Genomic DNA, 24,646 nt, shown 5'->3' on the forward strand with positions numbered 1-24,646 from the left:
TTCTCGATTTCTTAGATTTTCGTTTTAAACTCGAGATTTGTGTTCGAATTGCTCGAGGATTAGTTCCTCTACACTCCTTGCTAGTTTATTTGTCAATCTTTTCCCGATTTCCTTCCGATTCGTGGATTTTGATTTCTAGGGTTTCGTGCCAAAATTGAAACTGGGCATAATCGTGAATTGATTTGTTTAATCCGACCAATTAGACTTGTAATCGGTAGTGTTACCTCTTGATCTTGGATTTTTAGAACGTTTAACGGTTAATTTGAGGTTTTGACCAAATTAGGGTTTAACCAATCGGTAAATTGAATTGTTCCGAGAACCAAAGTAGTGAAACGGTGAATGGATTGTTACTTAATTAGAATTGCATATGGTCTAGAGGACCTAGAGGTAAATGTATGAGATTGTTGGTAAGAAAAGAGAAATCAAAAGAATTGATACCAAAGCAGGGGAATTGATTAAAGAAGGTATAAGCCCTAGAAGTAACCTGAGTAAACCTCTCGATCGTGAACCAATGTTAAGCCGAGTATACGTGTAATATAGGTGTAGGCTCGGTCGAGCAAGACGTTGCGAGGCAATTCGAGACGTCTGATCCTTAATTAAGCGGTACGCTTGTCGTAATCAGGTGCGGGATTCTTGGACTTGTTTGATACTTTATTTTCAGGAATTAAACTGTGTATTCGTTTATCACGTTGAATATCATTGATTGCATCATTGAATTTTGTAAAACATTTGCATAGCCCAATCAAATTAAACTCGAATTGATATGACTTGAGTGATTTGCATGCTGGTATGGTTGTAGGTTGTGTCGATCTATTATGATCTGATTTGATTGAAAGTCACCACGATTTGATATGTATGTGAATGGATTTACGAAGTTAAGCACTTGGATCCAATGAATTTGCAAAGTCGGGTTGTATGCTGGCTTTGATTCCCAGGATCCTAATGGCCTTAGGTGAACGACCCTCAATGTTTCCCAGTACCGGTTGGGACGAGGGAGGGTGAATATGTTATGATGTGTGAATTGGAATCGTGGGTGACTAGTGTGTAACGTCTATGGCTCGGTGGCATTCTCCTACGTGTTAATGCATTTGGAAGGTCAATTGAATATTACGAATATTGGAAACGATTCTAAAGAGGATTTTCTTTATGTGACTTGAACCAGACCTTAATAAACGGTTAAGCCAAGCAATTGCAGATGGGTGTCAGATAAAGGGTCCAGCTCGGTGGGCCATCTGTAGGTGTCAGTAACCCTACAGATGTGCGTTTGATAAAGGGTCCAGCTCGAAATAACATTTGTAGTTGCTACAAGCCCTAATGAATCTAGTTAAGCCAAAATATATGTTGTGTTTGAAATTCATCTTGGAAATTTCATAAACTGTGATTCATCTGATTAATTGTTGTCGAGCATTGACATTCTGTTTATTTATGAATATATATATCTGCTTGGAATTGTTTTGGTTTGGGTTTCATTTTTGAATATGGAGTTTGATTGCAAGTCAAATAGTCTAACTATGACAAATTCGCACTGAGAATTTATTCTCACCCCCACCCTTCGGGTTACTTTACAGGTACTGGTGCGACTGATTCCGGAGAGACACAAGCGTAGTAGGCCTTAGTAGCTTACCATTACATGACCCTAGATATGTTTTGTTGTATAGATTTAGGATAGGCCTCATAGTTGGTATCCGAATGAGATATTTTTATTGTATTATTTTCTGTCCAGACTGTGTACTCTGATTTTATATTAGAAACTTGTTTTGTATTGCTTGTTGTTTGGATTAAATTGTTAATTGCCTTGTAAGCATACACGGCGTTGTATGCTTACGGCGGGGGACTGTTACGACCCGTGACCGCGGGGTGTGACACTCCCTAAGTGAAAAGATATCTCATGCAAGTGCTTTTGACTTGAAGCTATTCACGAACTATAAGTAAAACAGTAAGTAAAAAGAAAATATCCCGGGGTATTAAATAGTTTATTTTCATTTCATTTCACAACATACATTCTGAGTTAACTTTCATCACAAGAAGTTACAATAAATTCTTAAGTTTGAAGAACTTTTACAATAAATTCCTAAGTCGGAAGGACTTATTTAGAGTCGGATTGCCACTGTTTATATTTCATTTTCGGGGTGTAACGTCGTTTGGATAAGTATTTAGCGCAAGGCTGACAAAAGAACGCTCGCCATCTCGGATCATTTTCATCCTTCGGCAGGTATTTCGTGATACATGGAGGGTGCCATGCTTCTCTACACTCTAGACATATGAACATCTGGTGTCGCTTACCATACTGTTTACATGTCGGACAAAAGTCTACTTTATCACGGGAATTAATATTATTATTCGAGCCTTGTCCGGGATGGGAGCTCATGTTTTATGATTGGTTGTCTACAATGGTTGATTTTTGACCGTATTTATAATTATACGGACACAGTAATATTAATTAACTATGCGGTATATCGATATTTGTGTGGTTGTATTAGTTGACAACGCGGTTTGGGATATTTTCGATACGCGAAATATAAGCCGAACTCGGAATATACGCGGAAGCATTTTTTTTTTTGCGTTGGAAACAATAATGTTAATACATCGAGAAGAGCCCCCGAGGTTAGTATGAACAGTTTATAGCAAATCATGAAAAGAGGAGAGAAAATGTTATATTATAATTTGCAGAATACATATCGGAAACCCTATTAGCCTACAACAAAAGAAAACGGCTAATCCTATTAGCCTACAACAAGAGAAACTATATTTGGACCCTGCATTCATTGCGGTTTCCATGCTCAGCAAATAGTCGGGTGTGATGTCATTTTTGGACAACCACAAACGTCCCACCGGACTAGCAGAGCATAACAGGAGAAGGTTGCATGAAGGCATGTCATCCTTCCAGGAACGAAACCCGTGTCGGGGGTGGACATTGCCAAACAAAATGTCCCGGCTTGCGAGGATCTTCCCTGGCGACCCACCGTAAGTGTCACACCCCAAACCAGAAATTCTGGATTAAGGTGTGATCAACCTCGCCTCGTGCTTAATTAATCATTAAGCACGCAAGGCTAATCATCAATAATAAATCAAACAGCAACGAAAGCAAAATAATATAAATATCAAGCATCAGTCACATAGCAAATAAATAAACATACACATACATAACATATAATTCGATCCATCTCGGATCCAAATCACACCATCTATAGAAGGGGATACATGATCTATCGAGCCCGTATATATAACACAAAAAATACGGGACTCGTAAACCTAATCAAAAGCCTAATCCTAACTAGGTCAAGTGGTGTGGCCCTCGGGGACAGCTCCTGACATCTCCTGCTGCGGACCGCCAGAACCTGTACCTAAAACTCACGAAACAACTTGTGGGTGAGCGACGAATCGCCCAGTATGTGACCCAGAATTATCCCCTCAGGGATCCTCTACGGTCAAAGCACTTTTATTTATATAAATTTCGTACAGTTATAAATACAATTAAATATGCACAAGTGTAAACCTATCTCAATATCTAATAGTCATAAAACACTTTTAATTAATGCCATGATGTGATTGTTCTAATATGCCAACATGCAAAATAAACCCAAAGTCAAAAATACAATATCAGATAGTAATCAATTCGGAGTCCAGTACCAAAGCACTGTGGGAACAAATATAATAATAATAATAATAATATTACGGATTTAAGTAAATCACCCCGTGCTGTGCCAATAGGATAAAAAGAATCTGAATGATATAATCCAAGGACTATGATCAGGGAACAATGATACACGTTGCCTAATGACATCGCGCATTGCCCACAAGATTAGCATTACACTAGCACACTAGCTGATGGTTATACCTTTACCAAAAAGAATCTGAATAATATAATCCAAGGACCGTGATCAGGGAACAATGATACACGTTGCCTAATGACATCGCGCATTGCCCACAAGATTAGCATTACACTAGCACACTAGCCGATGGTTATACCTTAACCAAAAAGAATATGAATAATATAATCCAAGGACTGTGATCAGGGAACAATGATACACGTTGCCTAATGACATCGCGCATTGCCCACAAGATTAGCATTACACTAGCACACTAGCCGATGGTTATACCTTTACCAAAAAGAATCTGAATAATATAATCCAAGGACTGTGATCAGGGAACAATGATACACGTTGCCTCATGACATCGCGCATTGCCCACAAGATTAGCATTACACTAGCACACTAGCCGATGGTTATATCTAAATCCGGTGTGTCATCTCACCTAAACGATTCATCAATCAAACATATAAAATAGGGAATCATACCATGCAAGTCGTAAAATAAGTCAATCAAAAGTAGTGCCAGCCTCGAACTGGTGCACTAAAGTGCCACGGCCTCGAACCGTGCAACACAACGCCACGGCCTCGAACCGTGTAGCGTAATATCAAGGCTGCCAGTCCAGCTGCACAGCCCTGAAACAATGCCATCGGGGCCTCGAACCACCGATGGGGTAAATCACAGGATCGATAAGTAGTGCCAGCCTCGAACTGGTGCACTAAAGTGCCACGGCCTCGAACCGTGCAACACAAATCCGCCATGGAACTCGAGATCGGAACCATGCGGTAGCGTAAAACAGACCTACACAGAACTCGAGATCGGAACTGTGCAGTCTCAAAGTAAAAACATGCCACCACGGAACTCGAGATCAGAACCGTGATGGGGTAACCAATGCCACAAAACTCGAGATCGGAACTGCTCACGTCAAATAGTAAAATGATCGAAAATGATATATAATCAAATGTTTATACATATAATATAAATCCTAAAGCCATCCGAGAGTCAAGTGACGCTCGGCTCAGTGGCTGTCGGGCTGTCCCATGCCAAGTGACACCAAAACAGAACGAAGTCACTCGGCTCTGCTCAGCTCTCACCAATGCATGCGTATGCACGTAAAATAATAATAATATATTGTCTTCCACGAGAAGAAGACAAACTAGTAATCTAATATTCTAATAATACATATATATAATATTATGTAATTACTCTAGTCCTAAAATACAGTAAATTCGAATTTTTCAGAGTTTATGCAATTCTACCTACAGTGCAGAAAGGATAAACATGCTCTAAAGTTTTAATGCAACTACAAAAAAATAAAGTGCGGATGTCAGGTCAGATGGATCAACTGGTAAGAGTACGCCCACGAAAGAAAATAATTCAGATATCCCACACCTGTAGGGCTGGAGTCTCTGTAGCTAACCCTCAGCGAAGTCAGCGTGCTCCGCGTATGCTCCCAACTGCGGGTCAGTTGGATCAGTCCAATGATCGGACTCGTACGGGATCTGCTGATATGAAATTACGTAATTTAAACTAATTAAAATCTACGCTAACTTATTCTAACCCTCGCCCCAATTAATGTGTAAGTCAAATTCTCGATTATTTTGATTCTATAAAACTTACCGATTCAGTCAGTCTGACTGAACTGGTTAGTCATATTTTTAATTATTTACTTTGATCTAAATTAATCTAATTTAATTCTAACATAATTTATATTTCTAATAATTTAATTTGAAGATAAATTGCTTGTAAAAATTCTAATGTCGAAATATTCTCAAAAATAATCATTTGTTAGTTACGGTAATTTTAAACGTGTCTTACCGATTAATATATCCCAATTACTTATCTATTTGATTTATTTTAGCTTAACTCTAATTATTTTAAATCGGTCGAAATGCGGTTTCAAAGTTAACTTATTATTAAAAATTCCTAATGCTACTATTTTTATAAACATGCATAAATTATGTAATTATTACTAAACTAATAAGTATTAAAATATACTCTTAGTTATATTATAATTTAGATACGTAAATTAGTCTTACAAAATTTTAGAGAAGAAGTGCTTATCTATTTTACGTGTTTCTTTTTTTTTCTAATTATTTCTATGTCGAGCAATTCGTTATTTTATAACTAATCTAATTCTACGTGTAATTAGTCGTTTCAAATCTAAGTCAAAAATAAATATTTCTCGTTGCTAATTAATTATCATTTATTAATTAGCAACGAGTTTTCGTACAAGTTCGAAAATGTTTAAAAGAAATGTTGTAATTTAAAAACTTATTATGAAACCTTTGTTTTATTTTAAATGTGTTGGTAGTGTTTTAGTTTAATCTAACAATTATGCATCTTAGCTTTTAAACCAAATACCATAATTTTTATTTCAAATGCTAAGTTCAAGCCCAATTCAATTTTAACAATTCAAGTATGCATTTATTAAAGACCCAAAGCCCTTAATCCATTTATCTATATTTTTATACATGTCATTTCGGCCCAGCAAGGAAGAGGCCTAAAGTCTAATTAATATACATCAATTCAAGGCCGAAATTACCATATTTCATATCAAATTTGCATAGAGGCCCCTCCCTTTTAATTTATTAACACAAGTCAAGGTAATTTGCATAACAACCCCTCATAAAATGCAAATTTGTCAAAGAGTCCTCATTCTTAACATTAATTACTAGTATCACAACAAATAGAAAAACAGAACTGGTACGATTCAGTACCAGTTACCAATCACCACAACAAGGCAGAGGGGTAATTTGCATTATACAATAATTCAGAAAGGCATTAGAAAAAGGCAGCAACAAAGGAAATCAAACAGGGGGTCAACAAGGCAAGTCAAGGCACAAATACAAGCAAGAATTCACACAAGGCAGCATGGTAATCGAGTCGCCCCCGGGAAAAACAACAACCCGGCAAGGCTAATTATCTACTCAAAATCCGACAAGGCAACACATCAAATAAACGAGGTAAATCAGAAATTTACCTGATTAGAGCAAGCACAAGATGGAGACAACTAGAACGGCCGGTTCCAAGGAACGTCTCCTAGCCTCACGGTCGTCAAGAATTCAAACACCGGGTTTTTAACGGCAAGCGCCAAGAATCAACGAGCACAAGGTAACAGATAGCCAAAGGAATACAACCCCAAAACCCTCGGGTCTCAAGAGCTCACAGAAAATGGAAGGAGCAAGAGGGAGTAGTCTCAACTCATGAGCGAAAGAGAACCAGGGAAACCAAGGAGAGAGACAGAGGGAGTCTATATACCCGGAAAGGAGAGAACCACACGCAATAGGCAGTACGGTCGGCTGACGAAGGAAAGACAGCGGTGACTTTCGCCGTTTCGCAATAAATTCGGCGTGGTGTTCTGACACCAGACGGGACAGCAAAAGAGAGTGGGAACCAGGGGCGGATCCACTGTAGCACAGGGGGGGTCAGCTGCCCCCCGCTGGATTTTCAAAAATAGTGCTAAAAATTTGCTTTTTGGACCTCTGCCCCTCCCTGGAATTCAAATTGCCCCCCTGTAGCCCATTCTGGAATTTTAATAGACGGAATGGAGCCCATATAAATTCTGAGCGAAACAAATTAGCGGAGCCCAAATAGGCGCTGATCCCAAATAGCGAAAATTAGTTGAACCAAAATGTTTTTATTATTTTTTTTTTTGAATTCAAAGGCAGAGGCTGCCAAGTTGAACCAAAATGTTGATTTCAAATTCCCTATAAATGTTGAATTGTTGATTTATTTTCAAGTAATTTAGGATTTTTATTATATTGATTGGTATTTTTTTTGTTATGCTGAATTGTACCCGATAAGCTATTGGATTTGAACCCGATAAGCTATTTGCATCCGATTATTGTCCCGCCCTGACAAAAATCCTGCGTCCGCCCCTGGTGGGAACGGCAAAGTTTCATAAGAGGCTCGCCTCTTTTTCCTTCTCCAGGAAGGAAACGAGATAGGGAGAGGGAAGGTAGTGGGGTCGGGGAGTCAGGCATCGAAGAGGATGTGGGCTCGTCGCTGCAGCGACAGAAGAGAGAAGAGGGGGCTTTGCCTCTGTCTTGCGCAAACAGGAGAGGAAAGAGATGAAGAGGGAATGAGGCTGCCGGACCCGAATTCTTCTTTCAATTGGGTTAATGCCAATTCATCTCCAATTAATAAAAAGGATGCTTTGAGATTAGTGCGGCAAGGTTTGAAAGGTTGAGATTTTCCAAATGAAACAATCAATCATAGGTTATATAGGTGGTGCGAATTAATTCCAATGGGAAGCAAATTGAATAGCACAAAATTTTGTTCATTAATATAAAGTCTCTTTTGAATATTAAATTTCTTTTATAAATTCGAATTGAAGTTTCGTAAAATTTTGCAATTAAATTCGTATGAATACTTCGAACGTTTATATTTCCAATTTAGAATCCGAATAATTCGATATAAATTATATATATATTTATATCTCTATTTATTAGCTTCTACAATTCATAAATGAACGGGATTTATAAAATTTTATAATATTGTGCACGAAAAATTCGTATTTCTATATTATAAATCAGAACTCGATTTATTTATTTCTTTATACGAATAATTTTATTTTATTTCTAAATTTCTAAAATTTAGTATACATAATTTCACAATTCATTTATATTCGAAATTTTAGATTCGTTTTAATTAGTCAGATAAAATCTGAACGATCGTTAATTTAATAAAGATTTATTCAAGCGTAATAGTCGATTTAGCAAATTAATCATGTTTTAAAATTTCGGAATATAACAGTAAGCACGAGGTATGTGCCTTCTTATGGTAAAACCATCAAGAAGGTATGCGGGTTCGAATGTCGATCTTCCCACAAACCTCACAGGTGTCCATAGAAACACCGTAGGCATCTCGCGGGCCAGAATCTCGGACCTCAGCTTCATCCGAGCTACTTTTCTCGAGCTCGGCCCAATCGATCTCATCGTCGTCGATGGCTTCATTGATAGCCATCACCCATTCGACGAGATCTCCTAATCGGAGATTCTCATTATCCAACACCCATTCCAGGGTCTCGGGGTCCCAATATTTTAGTAACCCCTTCTTCTTCTCCGGGGTTATTCAGGCTCGTATCCCGGGAGCAGAGGGAACAGGATGTAAGGGTGCTGAGTTTGGATTCCGGGATTCTGTCGCAAGGCTTTTTGCCTTTGCGAGCTAAGCGTTTGAAAGGCATAAAGTGAAAATGTCCGAGATACGGATGAGAAAAGAAGGAAAAATGCGAGTTTGAGAGTTGTAGGCGGTATTTATAAGTAGAGTTTCCTTGCGTTGGTAATAAATAGGACGGTAACCATTAATGTCGTCCCATCTCGATGAATCGAGACGTCGCCTTTTCAGATTTTCTAGGCGGCGTCATTAAATTGATTTGATGGCGTGGCGTATTTTCGAAGTTTGACTTGCCTGCTTGTCAAGCAACATTAAATGTTCTCGGAAAACAAAACGTCGCGAATTTTCGTAATATATAAAAAAAGAAAAGGAATTGCAAGTAATTGATTATATTAATAAAGTGAGAGGACACACTGGTAATAAAGTGAACCCGGGATGAATCCCTTCATATATCCCGAGATAGAGGAATTACATTTAGCAAACAAAATATATCCCTTCTAAAGTCCATACATCAAAAAGTTAACTACATATGATTATTCTAGACTGTAAGGAGGGAACAGATGACGCTGGGAGACACAAGTCGGGCACAAAAAGGTGCCGAAGCATGTGTCGGTTCCATCTCGGGGTAGTCGATCAGAAACACATCCAAGATGGAAGCTCTCTTCACACCCCTCGCATATGAACATATCCAAATAATGCCCTCTTAGCATGCTACAGACACATTTGTTCAGGTTAATCGGGTTGATGACTTCCGAGGTGGTCTGCTGCCCCGTCGTTCTTGCCCGAGGAAGGTTTACTGAGATAGGGGCCGGGGTACTCTGGTCTTGGGGAGCTACTAACTCGAAGTGCCCGATCTCGCATAACACATTAAATGCTCGTTGGCAATTTTTGGCACCTCCTTCGAGAACAAAATCGAAGAAGACCTTCCACTTTCCCGTGTCGTTAGGTTGTGGGTTAAGATTACTCATCTCGGACATGTGTATTTCTAACAAGAGGAAAGGTTTGAGTTGAAATCTGCTCACAAAAATGGGTGTATATAACCTTGCCTCTGGGAATTCCAAAGGGCGCATTAGGTGATCGTTATCCAATCAGGCGTTAGTCAAACTGTCAAGCGGCGCGAAGCGTAACTCGAGAAAGAGTCATCATTGCTACTGCAACGACGAGTTAAAGAGTGCCACGTGTCAGTTGGTATTAATGACACGGATGGGACATGCATACGCCGAGTTCATCGAGAAGATGTCATATATTTCGACCCTCGAAGTTTGTGCCCTAGGTGCGCGGTGCAACTATATAAAGGACCGTACCCCCTCCCATTTCTCATTTTACTTTCTTACGTTTGGCTTATCTCGGAGAAACAGTTAGTTAAGCTCGGTGACCATACGTTGCGTCGAACGATTGACCCCGGATCCAATTCTCCCGAGGTACTTCTTGTTGCACTAATTCGCATATTGCGTATCATAGTTTAATTCTTGTAATTGTTAAGACCCTTAGCGAGTATAGAACACCTGACCCCGGCCTATGTAATTATCGTAAAAACATACTTGACTATTTTTGCATCGAAGTAAATCTATTCCTCTACTGTCTTATAACTTAGTGACATGGCCGGTTCATCTGATAGCCCCTGGGTCTTTTCCAAAGAAGCCTCTCCACCTCAGTCGACTGAGGAAGTCGACCTTGGACGATCTTTAGGTTCTGATTTACCTCCCCCATCATTATGGTGGTGGTAAAGGTCCAATGATATCTCTTCCCCATGCATTACGAGATCAAGTGAGGGAAGCTCGTAGTGGTACGGGCTCAGAGGATGATAGCGAAGCGACGACCTCGGGTCGTTCAAGCTCTTCTAGAGGAGATGAGGAGGATACATATCCCGAGGTTGAGGAGCAACAGGTCTGGGGAGAGGAAGAGCTGGGGGAATCGGAACCTCCACCTAAGAGGATCAAGCTCACTGCTGGGACCACATCTGGCAAGGTCCCCAAGAAGAAGGAACTCGACCCTGTTGTTCCTCGTCCAGGGCATCCAAATGATCGTGCTTTCCAAGAGTCAGCCAAATTCGGTTCCAAAGCCAATGTTAGGGCTGAGGGGTTCATGGACCATTTTTACCAGGCCCTTGTCCCCGAGGAACATAGGGAAGAGTTTCCCCGATACAAGGTCCGTTTCGTTGTGCTCGGCCCGAATGACCGTGCTCACGACGCCGAGAAGGGGGTCGCTATCTATTAGAAGATGTCGTACTGCGACTTTATGATGAAATTATCACCTTTCGTGCGGAGATTGTTGGCTGACCTCGATGTCGCCCCTGCATAAATCCCAGTCGCGGCGTGGTGTTACATCTCTAGCTTCGAATAGATGTTTAAACAATTCCCATCCGAACCGGAGAATCAAAGACCGACGGTCCCTGTGTTCTGGACCTTCTTCAACCAGATGTGGATGAATGGTTGTTATGTCGGGATAAGGAAGCGTACTGTCAGTCCTTGTCTGTTTGATACCTCGACGGTTGCAAAATAGAATAAGTTTGATAATTGGAATCACGCGTGGGTGTACCTGGAAAACCCAAGTGATTTTGACTGCTAGAGGGGGGTCCGGACGGAATGGAGGCCTCTGAAAAAACCCCCTCCACTTTCCAAGAAAGCGAAGAAAGACGCCATGGAGTTGGTGTTTTCTCTCTCCCTCCGACAAGGTCCGAATGGACCTCGTCATTGCCTTCGTTGAATATTAGTGTTTCAACATCCGCAACCCTTTATCTTGCATCATGTCTGTATTTTACTCAGTTGCATATCATTTACTACCATCATCCTAACATGCTTTAACCTTTTTATTTGTAGCGTTTGGAAGCATGCGCCCGGCTTACCAATTTACTTATCTGCTCCCCCTGCCCTTGGATCGAGCAAACAAGGTGTTTGCAGGGGCTATAAAGGATCCTTCTCGCACAGCACCCAAAACCCCATCGTTGAACCCGGGTGCTGCGACTTCAGGGCCCAAGAAAGGGCAAGGTCCGTCCTCGCGGACTCCTGTCCCGAGGTCCAGCGCTACAGAAAAGGAGAAGGGGGTCGCTACCGAATCCTCTAAAAAGAGGAAACCTACAGAGAACCCTTCCAGCAAGAAGGCTTTGGAGAAACGCCCTGTCTCTACTTCGGCCTTGGCCCGGATTACTCCGAGAGCGAGTCCCACCCCACCTTCGACCGGCGCGGTTTGGGCCCCTTCATCCTCTCTTTCCCCAGAGGATTATCTCGCGGAGCTGCCCGAGGAACTCGAGGAGGAGTTCCGCAAGCAACTCCAGGCAATCATCCCCGATTCGGAGGAGAAAGGAACAGTGTGGAAAACCCACCTTCTGAAGGAGTATCCCGATAGTTTGGGGGTCTATTTTCCAGGATATAACGACATACAGTGGAATCTCACTCCTACCGACGAGGAGCGCGTGAGGTATGCTCGGGAGGCTTTTCGCGTGACTTCGTCGTTAGAGGAGCGAAAGATGGTCGAGGTTGATTCTCGGGGTGCTCTCGGCCTAGCGATGCATTATCAGAACCATTCTGGAGTTATCATTGGGTCTGTGTGGGATAAGCTCGAGGCTCCTAAGCCCGGTGTCCTTCAGTCTACCTCGGCCATTATTGAGAGGGATTTTTATAAAGATCAAATGCTCAGCCAGAATCGCCTCGCCAATATCAGGCTAGAGGAGATTCGAGCTGTTAAGAGGGAGACTGAGAATTTTAAGAGGACCCTTCTGAGACAGGAAGCCGCGCTGACCCAAAAGGAGGAGTTGGCGAATGCCTGTGCCAAGATTGCCGAGATGGAAAAGGAGTTGGCCACCGGCAACGAGGAGTTGGGCAAGATTAAGGAGGATGTCGCACGTAGGGAGAAAGAGATATCTCGTCGGGCTTTAGACGAGTTTTTAAACAGCAAGGCCTTTACTGATGCCGCAAGAATTACCACAGGCAATTTAACAAAAGCGGCTATTTATAAAGAATTAAAAAGGTTAAGCAAGATATATCCCTTCGATCCCCGCCGTTGTGGATTCGTGCATATCAAGAGGGAGGATAGCTACGCATCGCGTCTTCCCGGATTCACCTGGGACAGGAAAAAGAATAAGATGCGTAATGCTAACGGGCAAGTGGTGAGGCCTTTGGAGCATTTTGCAAGTGCTGAGTCCGGGAACATTACTTATCCCTGCAAGGGCGTATTTAACTGGCTTGTGGACGTGAACAATCTTAGCGCCGGGTGGACCTCGGAGGAGAAGCCGGAGGAGAGGGAATGCCCGGAACGTCAAGAGGGTCAACAAGACGAGGACCTTGGCGAGAAGGACCCTGTGGATCCTGTTGACTCTTCCCTCCCACCGAACGAGGAGGATCCTATCCTGCCAGAGGAGGGCCCCGAGGTTCAAGTGGAGGATAATCCCAACGTCCCTCCTGAGGACGCGACCATGTCGCCAGCCGTCGCTGTCGAGCAGGAGCCGGTTATTGAAGTCGCAGGAACTTCAGGGAAGGATACCTCTCCCGTCCGCTCTCCCGTTTCATGAACTGACTAGGTGAAATGTTTTATACGAACCTCATTTGTTCCTTAGTCAAACATTGTCGTGTTCTAACCTTATTTCGTTATGGTTATGCAGGTCTGCTGGTGGGAGCAGATGGCGCGAAAATTTGGTGAACGTGTAGTTTGTTATTTCTGTCTTGAGTGAGGTTAGTCATTTGAAGCCCCCGGGATGTGGGGGTAATAACAAAAATGGTTGTAATATTTTAAACATTGCTCTCCTACTAAGAGGGTATAACAGTTGAGTTTGCGAAATTGCTCCCCGGGATGTGGGGAGGTAACATAAATTTATGTAACTTATTACCTTTCTGTTAGCGATCCTTCTTTCGTATTCTTTTGCTTTTTTTGTGCTTGCGATAATGCTGTGTTTTTTGTTTTTGTAAAGGGGGGGGTACTTCTCCCTTTCTCCTCCCTTTTTTTTGCTTTGATCTTGATGGTGTGTCTCCTTGTCCTTTGTAATGTAGAGGGCTGGTATTAATCTTTTGGTCTGCGAGGTTCGTTCTGTCGCCAAAGAGGCTTTTGTTGTTTACGAACCGTCTTCTTGTTGATATGCGAGGTTCGTTCCGTCGCCAAATAGGATGGTTGAATGAGTTCTATCGGGGTGACGGCATCCATCTTGTATACAAGGGAGTAGGGACTCTGTTGCGTGGTTTCGCTGGGCGTGGTGCGGTACGCCCAAAGTACTTAGTTAAGCATATCTGGCCAATTCTTTCGGTTGGCCGCCACCGTTTTCTTTAGACCATCTAGTATCGTGCGATTAGTTACCTCTGCGAACCCATTGCTGGCGGGGTGGCTAACACTCGCGAAGTTATTGTGTACACCGAGGTTGGCGAGGAAGTCCATCGTAAGTATTGCGTTGAATTGTGTCCCGTTGTCCGAGATAATAGTGAAAGGTACGCCAAATCTGCAGATAATATTTCGCCATATGAAATTTTTCGCCGCGACTGCCGTGATCTACCCATTTGGTGAAGTATTATACCGCCACTATTATCCATCTCTTATTTAGCGAAGTCTTCGGGAAAGGTCCAACTATGTTAATTCCCCAAAAATCGAAGGGCCAGGCCCCCGAGATAGAAACCTGGTCGTACGGGGGAATGTTGCTGAGCTTGCAATGGAATTGGCATTTGTCGCATTTTTTGACTATATTCGCAGCATCTTGTTGCATTGTCGGCCAGTAAAACCCTGTTCGGATGGCGCGCTTGGCTAGAGTCTTTGCGCCCTGATGGCTCCTACATAGTCCTTCGTGAATATCCAGCAGGATTCGTTTCGCGTCATCTTTGGGTACACACTTTAGCCATGGTCGAACATATCCTCGCTTATAGAGACAGTTGTTAAAAATGGAGTATAGAGGCGCTATCTTCTTAATGCTCCGGGCTGCTAACGGGTCCTTTGGTAGTGCGCCTGAGTTGAGAAACGAAAACATTGGTGTCATGCAAGTTTCCTTGATCTCATTCGTTAACATCTCGCGGCCTTCTTCTGTTATACTTGAAGTAAGAACTTCCATTACGATGATTGGTCTGTCTTTGTCAAGATTTCCCGCAGCTCCGAGTTTAGACAAGGCGTCAGCCTGATTGTTTTATGTTCGCGGGACATGCCGTATCTGAACCTCGTCAAAGTGTCCCTTCAGAGTTTGGAAATGCTCGTGGTATCTACGCAACTTGTCATCGATCGTTCGGCATTCTTCGTTAAGCTGTCATACTGCCAACTCCGAGTCGCTGTGCAAGCAGGCTTCACGGACACCTACCTCCTTGGCAAGTCACAATCCCGCGATCAATGCTTCATATTCGGTCTTATTGTTGGTAACTGGGAATTGAAAATGCAGCGCATAATTCAACAATTCCCCTCGTGGACCGAGTAGGGATACTCCAGCCCCGGCGCCTTGTAGCGAAGAGGCTCCATCTACATATAGCTTCCATTGCCCCCCCCCCTAATTCCGTAGGTACGCCGGAGTACTCGGCTATGAAGTCAGTGAAAATTTTTGACTTGAGTGAACTCTGTGGGTGGAAAGAAATGTCAAACTCAGACAGTTCTAGTGCCCAAGTCAACAAGTGCCCAGATGATTCGAAATTCGCGAATGCCTTTTTCAAAGGTACTCCTGTATATACTTTGATTGGATGGGACTGGAAGTATGGTCTTAATTTTCGACCCGCCTTGATGAGGGCATACGCGGCTTTCTCGACTTGGGTGTACCGCGTTTCTGCATCACGCAAAACGTGGGAAAGGAAATAGATGGGTTTCTGTTCTCTACCTTCTTCCCGTACTAACGCGGCACTCACTGCATGACCTGTTGTTGCGAGGTAGTACCAAAGATTCCCCTGGTGAAGGTCGGCTGAGGAATGGGGGGTTGGCGAGATAATCCTTGACCCTTTGAAAGGCCACAACGCATTCGTCTGTCCACTCGAACCTCGCGGACCTTCGCATTGCTTTAAAAAACGGGAAACATACATCGCCTGACTTTGCTATGAACCTGTTGAGTGCGGCTAATCTACCAGTTAAAGTTTGAAGATCTTTCAAATTCTTGGGAGGTTTCATGTCCAGTATTGCTTGAAACTTGGAGGAGTGAATTTCGATACCTCGCATAGATACCATGAATCCCAGAAACTTTACTCCTGTGAGTCCGAAGAAGCTCTTCTTAGGGTTGAGATTCATGTCGGCCCCATTCAATGTTGCGAACGCCTCCCTGAGGTCCTCAATGTGCCCCATGTCGGACATATTTTTTACGAGCAGATCATCCATGTAGGCTTCCATGTTACACCCGGTCTGTTTATCAAATACCTTATTGACCATTCGCTGGAATGTGGCCCTGGCGTTGCGCAGGCCAAATGGCATCATCTTGTAACAGTATAACCCTAAATGCGTCGTAAACGCAGTTTTCTCTTCATCTTCCTCGCACATCCGAATCTGGTTGTATCCTAAGAAAGCGTCCATGAAACTCAAGAAAGCGTGGCCCGCGGTAGAATCCACTAGTTGATCAATTTTAGGTAGTGGGAAAGGATCCATGGGGCATGCTTTGTTCAAATCTGTGTAGTCAATACACATCCTCCAATCCCCGTTGAATTTTTTGACTAGAACGGGGTTAGCTGTCTATTCCGGGCAATCAACATTCCGGATTACTCATTTGTCAAGCAGCTTCCTCACTTCTCTTTTAACCGCCAACTACCGCTCTTCGCCCATGTTGCGCTTCTTCTGTCTCACCGGCTTTGCTCCCAGTTTTATATGCAGCTTGTGTTCGACTATATGTCGCGGGATCCCGGGCATGTGGGCAACAGTCCAGGCAAAAACGGCTTGATTTTCTCGGAGGAATTCGGCCAACTCCTTTCTGGCCTCCCCCTGAACTGTCTTTTTGATGTTCACCAATTTTCCTTCTCCTACTTCGAACTACTCTATCTCGTCTGTCGGCTCTATTTGGGTTTTAGATTCGGTGACGTCCACGGGGTCTAGCGAGAACTTAGTCCCTGGTGGCATAAAATCTGCACTGGGTTTCATTTTGAGATCACGCGACGACAGTTTTACCGCGGGCTTCTTGTCCACCTGACGTACTGATCCCTCATGCTGGGAAATAGAGGTAAAGTAACATTCTCGAGCCACCTGTTGTTGCCCACATTCTTCCCCGATGCCCTGGCTTGTGTGGAACTTGATCTTCAGATGGGGAGAAGATACAATCGCACCTATCCGGTTTAAGGTTCCGCGACCGAGTATCGCGTTGTATGCCGAGGGAACGTGCACTACTAAAAAATTTACCAGTGTTTCCACAACTCTAGGCTGGAAAGCGACTTTGAGCCGTACCATGCCTTTATGCCGCAAAGTGCCTCCCGTAAACCCGATTAATGGTGCCACAACCTTTTGAAGCATCTCGGGCTTTAAGTCCATTTCCTTGAAAGCGGGTAGATACAAGATATCTGCGGAACTATCGGTATCAATCATGACTCGTCGAACCCAGTGTGCACTGATTTTCAAATTGAGGACGATCGGGTCGTCATGCGGCCCGATTATATCCCCTTAATCTTTCTCCGAAAAAGAAATTTCCTCATCCGTTCGAGGTCTCTTCCTGTCGGAAGGCACATCGGAAACTAATATGGTCAGAAACGGCTTGACTTTGTTTCGGGGCAACCGACTACGTACAACATATACGCTTCCCCCACTAATCATGTTTATTACGGGACTTGGTGGTCTCGCGGGCTGACGAGGACCATTAGCGCCGTTGTCCCTATCATCTCGCTCTGGCCGTCTGTCTCCCGCCTCTCTTCGGTAGGATATCTTTTTCTTAAAGTCCCTTGCTCGACCGTTATACTGCCACATGTATTTCTTATAAAAGTCGGGGTTGATGAACTCGGTCAATTTACCTTCTCGTGCCAGCTTTTCCAGCACAACCTTGAGCTGGAGGCAGTCGCCCATAGAATGGCCATCCGAGTTATAGTATAGGCATCGCTTGTTAATATCTTGCACTTCGAATAGATCCTTAGGTAATGGGGGAGGCAGCTCAAACATTTCCCTCACAATCTGGAACATTTCATTCCTCTTTCTAACGAATGGGCCATAGCGGGTGAAATGCAGGCGGTACCTTTCATCGCCCAGATCCCGCCTTCCTTCATCTCGTTCTCGCGGCATTCATCGAGAGAGGTCTTGGCCTTGTGGTTTTTCCTTCCGGGTCTATTATTGATGACTTGCCCACGGGGGGAGCGGGACCTCGGTCGCTCAGAACCGCCTTCATCTTCTTCTACCCGAATATACCCTTCAGCGAAAGCTACAAATTCTCTGAGGGTCTTAACATTTTTACGACACACGTTGTACCTTAGAGTACCAGGACCGCCCTTACGGAGCCATTTCTTAATCGCAGTCACAGCAAATTCATCATTCAAGTTTTGAATTTTTGGTAATTTATGTATGAAGCGATTGACGAATGTTCGGGTTCTTTTCCTGGGTTCTTGTATAATGTCGAGCAGCATCTCGCACGTTACCTGAGGGGGTTTGATGACAGTGTACCTCTCTAGAAAGCACTTGGTAAGGTGCTTGAACTTTTTGATGGATCCGCGGGGTAATCTCATGTACCAGTCCCATGCTTCACCCGATAAGCACGTGGTAAAGACCCGGCACATGATTGGGTCAGTAGCCCCCAAGAGGCGAAGCCTTTCTTGAAAGTTGTGCACAAAATTATGGGGATCCTGCGTATCTCCACTTCCCTGGAAATTTGGCAATGTTGCGGGATACTTAAAATCCGCCATTGACGCCTGTTAAATATGCTTGGAAAGGAGGTTGCGCCCCGTCTTGATCAAAATCGCCCGACGGGGACAGGAAAAGACGGGGCGCAACCTCCTGTCCGATTTTGATCAAGAACGGTCGGAGAACGTGGAGGGACACGAGGCCCGGACTACAGAAGGAGGCGGAGGCGACGGTGATGATGGGAATGACGATGAAAGCGATAAAGATTGGAGCGAGAGCAGCTCCGAGGAAAGTTACACCACGGAAGAGGACAACTCGGACACATGCAGTACAGCACCTAGGAGAGGACCAACTTCCACCCGACGTATTGACCGAGGACCTTCCGTCTCTTTTCGCAAGAGTCACCGTCAACCCACTTCGCCCCAAGCAAAATCGGCGACCATCGACATGGCAACCATCCGGAATTTGGTAAAAAAGGGAGTCGCCCGGGAGTTGGCTGGGATGGATGTCGAAAAGAGCAAGGAACGCGATCAATTTTTCGGCGTTAACGAGGGACCGCTTTCCAAGCGTATTTATGTACTATTTTTTCTTCACTAGGTTTTTATCCCATAGGATTTTTCGCCGACTTTACGGCTAGGGATTTCAACCCGAGCGGAGGTACAGACTAGAGAGTGGTGGTGGTGGAGGGTTGGGTGGGGGGTGGGGGGGCGCGCTATGATTTGGGAACGCCTTTCCTTTCGCTGGAAGGGAAAGAACAAATTTTTGCTAGTTTTATTGTATGATCTGTGTAAATAAAGAAATACAAAAAAAATTCATGATAGCGATCTACATCTTCTTGTGATAATGCATCTCTATCTAACTTGTATATGTCATTTCTAAAGCACTTTTTTCTTGTACATTTATTTTCTAAGGCACCTCTTCTAAACAGGAGAAGCTAGGAAGAGAGAGAATACAAGCGAGGCCATATCTTCACCCAGAAGCTTATTCAAGATGAAACAACTTCAAATGGGCATAACTTTTTACTCATGCTTCTAAGTTTAGCACATGATCACATTTAGAAAGCTCACGAGATGATCTACAACATATAAACGGGCAACCCAAGAGTTCTTTTGTTTCATCATGTTCAACAAACAAAGCGAAGGCCTCAAAATTTGAGTTCAATTTTTCAATGAAGTTTTTTTCTTTCTAATTTTTTTATTTTGTACTCGTTTACCATTTTTTTTTGGAATATTTCATGTAAATGTGAAAAACTTAGTTGTAGGAATTTTTTTGTTAGTTTTTTTTTTAATTTATTTAGTTAGAATGTTGTTCGCGTAACAGAGTTTGTGTATTGTTATTGTAAATGTTGATTATTTTGGAAAATGTAGTGTGTTTTTCATGTGTTGTAATTAAATTCATAGTTTTTTTTCAATTTAGTTTTTTTTTGGTATATTTGTAAATATAGTGTTTTAGTATGAATTCAGATCTAGAGTAACCATATTGTTCATAAAAAATGGCTGTACTTGGTTTTTTAATTAAAAACGTGTACGATTGGCATTTTCATACACAGGTTTATTTTGGGAAACCTACACTATTTTCAACCGTGTACAATTTATCGACACTTTTATACACGCTGCGCATAGCATGGTTTGCCAAACTGTATAAATCCCAGTTTTTAACTGTGTAAAATCAATAAAAATAATTCACAACAGGCACTATACAAGATCTGACCTAAATAGCAGTACAACACGGTATGGTTAACCTTGTTTATACATAGCTCCTACCTAAGCATATACTTAGTTGAAATTATAATAATATAAAATAACTCACAACATATATTGCAATATTGCTCTTTAGGATTTCCTCGAAGTGCAACTATGCCTTTCGTCCCTCTGTGCCGGCTTCCTACACATGAAATTTCACAACATATATTGCAATATTTTTTTTTTGATGGTTAGCTGGCAAGTGCCAAACTAACAATATATTGCAATATTAGATTCCTGTACATAAAATTTCACAATGTGTGAACTCACAGGTTGCCTCTCCTAATTAGATTAAAAGAACTGTAATTACTGAGAAGTAAAAAATGAAAACAAAGAATAAAACAATGAAATTTAATTTAGTTTCGACTATTTCAATGCATATTTCCTTGATAAAAAGGAAATCATTCTGTTGCATCTACTGAATAGCTTCAATTAAGTAATTAAATATAATATTTGAGACTCCAAAGACAATAATACCCTTATATCTTTCTTCTCTCATTCTCTTTGTGATTCTTAGAACTTTAGAACATCTATTATTCAAGAAATTGATTTCCGTTCCGCTTTCTCAAATGAGTTAGTACCTACGAAGCTATAGTCCAATAAGTTAGCAAACTTTAGAACTTTAGTTCCGTACAGTTAGTAACTTTAGCAAAAAAAAAATTTTGGAATATATTACCAGTAAATCATCAATTGGAAAATATGGAGTTAGAAAAGCATCAATTGCAAAATAATCATTTTCAAGGGTCCGAACTAAAAGGAATAGATGTTTTCAGAGAAAGATAAATTGCTACCAGAACTATTTCAAGACCGGTACCAAAGGACAAGGTACCAGTCAAGTCCGACATAAAAAATTCAAAATGAATAGAGGAGCACGCGATCACATTAGAATGTTGACAATAGAAAATGCAATTTGGAGAAGCCTAATGAATATTAATTTGGGGTAAGGTCTATTTGAACAGAATAAATTTTTAAGGACCAATGTGAACTTTCAATAGGATTTAGGTACAATGAAGTACATCAGTCAAAATTCTATTTTGCCCATCTGTATTCACTGTGCTCATGTTTATTTACTTCTTCCTATATTAAGAATTGTGCTTAATATTACTGTAATTACACGCATCCGGTTATCCAGTACTGGCTTTGTGTATTCCAGTATTGTCCTTTTGAGCTGATACACATTCAAAGAAGCTCAGTATTCCAGTATTCCGTCTCTTTGAATTCTAATAAGGGTAACATGGGAATTATAAATTTCGATGGATGATGGATTTAAAATTAATGAAAAAGTGGATAAATATGGTAAATAAGTGAGTCTTTGCAATTTTGAGGGGGAAATATGATATTACTAACTTTTGAGGGGGAAATACATAATATTGAAGTTTTTAAGGGGGGTACATGTAAGGGTCAGCAGATGGTACCGGCGGTACTGGTACAAAAAAATCGTCACAGAAGGTGATATGTAGCTCCTGGTACGCTACTGGTACACCGCTGGTTTGTAAGTGGTACGGTAGTTCAGCATGTGAATTAGTCTGCTAAGTTTGGTTTAGAGATCAAATTGTTGTAAATTCTTAGTTAGTCAGGGAGTTGGATGTAATTTTTTCAAGCTATGCTTGCTAGACTTGGGGAAGTGCTTGATGTTTTTTGTATTTTTTTACAGTTGTGATTTCTGAGGTATACTCGTTTCATGAGACAGTATGATGTATTATTTTTGCATTTTAATATATGACTTGGTAGCTCCTACAAAGTTCTTTAAAAAAAAGAAGAAGAGAGAAGAAGCCTCTGCCAAGCTTTACAAAAGGTGTCATCAGGGAAATTTAACTAACTACAGACCATCAAGCAATTCAAACAAGGAAGCAATCAGCATTTCATAATAACTATATATGTACCTCAGCTTTCTTATAACTTTTGTGAAAGTGAGAAGGTTTATGTTGATGTGACAGCCTTCTTCAAGTGTTTTGCCCTTCGATGTGTCTTCACTCCCAGCAAAATCTACAAAATTCCGTACTAGTCCAAAAGCACATAACAAACAAATAATATCAAATACCATTAATAATGAAGAAACTATTTTTTTTTTCTAGCAGTCCATAATTAAAACAATAAAGAGTGGCTAAAGAATATCTTATAAAGTATGTAAAAGAAAGTAGTTAGATTTCAATGGTCAAAATACATTCATTTCCAACTGGTGAAATAAAACAGGACAGCTACAAATGATTTGACACAGCCTGAATTTTCACGCAAGAAGCTCTCTACAGGAAAGAACAGATAAGTAAAAAAAACAAAAATAATAATATTTAGTATGTAGTGCTGGTTATCAGCTTTAGTATGTAGTGTTGGTTGTGCTTTTCTATTTGTTTTGTGTGTGGGTATGCCTGATATTTCTACTTCACCAGTAAGTAACAGTCAAAGTGGTAATTTCTTTTAATGTTTTTGCAGAAATAGAATCCAGGACATCAAATAGTACGGTCCGTCTAATATGCACCAGGAGACACCAGAACTTCTGTCAAAATTATTGCTGAAACCTTTCCCGGATTGAGATGCATAGTGTTTGACCTTCCACATGTCATTGCAGAGATTTGGAAAAATGACTTCTTCGATGTGGTTGGGGGAGATATGTTCGAAAAGATACCTCCAGCTGATGCAATTTTCTCAAGGTCTCTCCGTCTATAATCTCATGCTCCAGCTGAACTCTAAATTATTATTTTTTAATTTTTATATATATGCACTGGTTTAATCAATTTTGTAAAAAAATAAAAATAATTAATTAATTCACTCACTGTATTTTCCAACATGTTTATCAGAATGTTCTTCACGACTGGAACCACAAGGATTGTGTTCGGATACTCAGGCGATGCAAAGAAGCAATTGCATCTGGCAAAAGTAATGGTGGCAAGGTCATTGTCATGGAAATCATCATAGATTTAAAGAGTGAAGACACAAAAACAGTTGAGACAAGTCTTCTTTTTCACATTCAAATGATGTGTTGCTTTAATACGAAGGAACACAATAAGCAGGAATGGCATGATTTCCTACTGGCAGCAGGCTATTCTGATTACAAGATATTACCTGCTCAGTTGGGTGTTGACTCTGTTATTGAGCTTTATCCATGAATTTCTGTTATAATAAAGATGAGACGTCAGGGGAGAAAAGAATAACATAGTGCTTTATTTCATGCAGTTGTGATGATAAATTTATAAGTAATTTCCCATTTATCCCAATTTATACAGCATCAATTAAGCACAAAATGCTCAGTTACTATTTTATAATTATCTTCAATGATGCCTCAATTATAGCAACTTTTCATCATTTGGCTCTCAATTCAAGCATGTACAGAGAAGAAAAAGTAGTTTCCCATGTATCCCAATTTATAAAGCATCAATTAAGCACAAAATGCTTGGTCACTATTTATAATTATCTTCAATGATGCCTCAATTATAGCAACTTTGCATCAGTTGGTTCTCAATTTAAGTATGTAAACTAAAATTTACTGTGACTGAGAAAATGCATTAACTGTAAATTTATTGACTGGCTTAAGATACAAAACAAAAAGTCCTGAACAGAATTTGCTCTGATTATAAACTTACCCAATAATAATTGACTATTGGTGTTTAATTGATCAATATAACATCTCCTTGTCCTTGTCAACTATCACTTCCCAGCTCGTACGGAAATCTGAACAAATTAGAAAAACAACATGCATTATTCAAATAGCAAGTAACCTACACATTACTATAAAGACTCTTCCCATTTAAAACTGACGTTCAGACTTAATTTTCAACAGAAATATGACTGGTTCAAAAGTATTACAAAGCTCACTGATGCGGGCGGGCTGGTACAGACCTTTACCACTTCATGCTTAAGTAGATAAACCCCAGACCGGAATCCCCTACTTTCTCAGGCAGGCACAGCCACCAGTATCCGCAATTCCCATGGCAATAATATTTCAAGACCTACAATGCACGGCCTCCCGCAGTGGTTTTGTTGTCAATCGCCGAGTTGACCGCACGGCAGCACAAAACCTTGCCCGTTTCATGTTACTTAACTGAGGAAGAAGTGATGATGTTCCCATGTTTTTCTAAGTAAATATGTGATAAGTGCTTTTATATTTCCTCATGCAAGGCAAGTCGGAAGGGTACAACTGAAAATGCAATAGCGTTCTCATCTCTCCAATATACCTTTTGTAAGCCAATTAACCTATTCTCTTCAATTTGTGCACCTCAAATTGGATTTTAGGAGATACAAAAGATAGCCACTGCAATACCCTAATATCCTAACTGCAGCTAGATTAGACAGAGATAAACTAGT

General features: G+C 41.4%; 3 long non-coding RNA genes across 5 annotated transcripts; all 3 read right to left on the reverse strand.

The window, feature by feature from the left end:
- Positions 1-1,824: 1,824 nt before the first annotated feature.
- LOC144544844 (uncharacterized) lies at positions 1,825-23,401 on the reverse strand. Of its 2 annotated transcripts, none has more exons than XR_013508346.1 (3): positions 23,119-23,401; positions 22,832-23,024; positions 1,825-1,834 (listed from the first exon to the last, which is right to left on the reverse strand). It is a non-coding gene; the product is annotated as an uncharacterized LOC144544844 (long non-coding RNA). The 2 variants fall into 2 exon arrangements; XR_013508345.1 differs by having other exon boundaries at positions 22,832-23,031.
- LOC144545282 (uncharacterized) lies at positions 3,093-7,145 on the reverse strand. Its single transcript, XR_013508458.1, has 3 exons — positions 6,793-7,145; positions 5,202-5,311; positions 3,093-3,344 (listed from the first exon to the last, which is right to left on the reverse strand). It is a non-coding gene; the product is annotated as an uncharacterized LOC144545282 (long non-coding RNA).
- Positions 20,339-22,825, reverse strand: LOC144544845 (uncharacterized). Of its 2 annotated transcripts, none has more exons than XR_013508347.1 (2): positions 22,231-22,825; positions 20,339-20,489 (listed from the first exon to the last, which is right to left on the reverse strand). It is a non-coding gene; the product is annotated as an uncharacterized LOC144544845 (long non-coding RNA). The 2 variants fall into 2 exon arrangements; XR_013508348.1 differs by having other exon boundaries at positions 20,825-22,825.
- Positions 23,402-24,646: the final 1,245 nt, after the last annotated feature.

The sequence above is a fragment of the Carex rostrata genome, chromosome 27 (genome assembly GCF_964058835.1).
Source record: "Carex rostrata chromosome 27, lpCarRost1.2, whole genome shotgun sequence".
NCBI classification, from domain to species: domain Eukaryota; kingdom Viridiplantae; phylum Streptophyta; class Magnoliopsida; order Poales; family Cyperaceae; genus Carex; species Carex rostrata.